Source organism: Brassica napus, chromosome C3 (genome assembly GCF_020379485.1).
Source record: "Brassica napus cultivar Da-Ae chromosome C3, Da-Ae, whole genome shotgun sequence".
Taxonomy (NCBI): Eukaryota; Viridiplantae; Streptophyta; class Magnoliopsida; order Brassicales; family Brassicaceae; genus Brassica; species Brassica napus.
The window spans coordinates 67,468,910-67,470,726 of NC_063446.1; positions in this window are offsets into that span (position 1 = coordinate 67,468,910).

Sequence of the window (1,817 nt, forward strand, 5' to 3'; positions counted from 1 at the left end):
ATTTAAATTAAACCAATTAAAAAACCATATATAATCCATGAATCTATTTTTATTAATACTTCATTTTCAATTCCATCAAAATTTTAACATCAAGCCTTTGTGATCTGTAATAATTTATTTAAAATATAAAATATAATCTAAAGAACATAAATTTCAAAAATTAATTTAAGAAACTCGTAAGAATATCAATTTACGCTATTGTTTTCACGTTTTATCAAATTCATTTAAAAATAAAAATAAAAGAGAATAATATTCTGAATTAATTTTTCTCTAACCACTAAACTTAAGCTTATACAAAGAAGACGTAAAAACACAACTAAAATTAATATATAATCAAAAAATATATTTAGAACGAATCAGTTAAAATTAAATGAACAAAGTATAACAAAAGATTAGTAAAAATACATAATATAACCGCATTTTGGTAGAAATTTTAATTAATCAACAAGTAATAACTTATCGAAAAGACATAATATAATGAAATTTTTTTTTGGAAGAATAATAGAGAAAAAAACTAAAAAATGATCAAAATAATTTTAGAATATTGCTTTAACGTTTCATCAAATCTAGGCCAACGGAAAAGAGCAAATCTAATGAAATTTCTTTTTTTTTTATTTTTTTTTGTTGCAAAGCTCAAACTTAAAAAATTAACAAAAAAAAAAATATAAACTGATAAAACCACAAAAATGATTAACACTTAACCAAAAAAATATAACAAATCAAACAATAACAATTCAATGAAAATACATAATATAAGTTGAGTGTGGTTAAATTTTAGTCAATAAATAATAATTTAGTAAAAATATGTAGACATCAAAAATATATAGAGAAAATTTATAGAAAACAAAGGATAAAATTCATTTCTGATATTACTTTTCAAGACCAATAAAATAAAAAGGAAGAAATCTCACCTAAATGTTTTCTTCTTTTTGGTTACAAACACAAGCTTAGAGAAATTCATATGGGAAATATGGATAATCACAACCTAAAATAAAAAAAATAAATAAAGTAATTACATCGCCTAAACAAAGATAAATCAACATTCCATAAAAAATCACAGCTATAGCATTATGCAATTTAGTCAACCGTAACCACTCAACTCTCAATACTCTTACAACCTATATAAACAAAACCCCAAAAATATAACAATTCACAAATTATATAATTAACTATTTGAAACTAAAACCCAATACCAAATCAAACACTTAAAGACAAATAATTTTTTTGAAGTGCAGACTAACCCCAAGTTTGAATTATAAAGTAGTCAGTTTAAAAATGGTTAATTAATTTAATTCTTACTTTTCTATATATAAACCACGCTAGAGATGCTTTTACTTGCTCTCCCAACAGAGTTATAGGAGAATTGAGGTGTGTCATCTGGGCCCTAAGAAGTTTGAAGGACTTAGGAGTACAAGACATCACTATTGGATTAGACCTGCGAGATGCATTTACAGCAATAGCCAACGCTTCGTTGTGGTCTCGATACCATTGATACCGCGCTTTTTTGAACAAAATTGATGACCTTCGTCGGGGTTTTAGCTCTGTTCTTTTTGAGCAGGAAGTCCTTGCATCGAATGTTATAGCTCATGACATTTCCAGAAGTGTGCTGCGTGGTAATCTTTGTTTTAATCTTATCTGGCGCTTGGTAGACCGGCATGGCTGCACAACAGAATTCAGAGCAAAGCTTCATCCAATAACTTTTAGATTTTTTCTTTAAGATTAGTCTGTTGGTCATGGAGTATTGCTTTGTGTTTTGTTTCATTCTTTGTTTTGTTTTGTGTTATCTTTCCTTTGTTCACAAAACAGTGTACCATTTT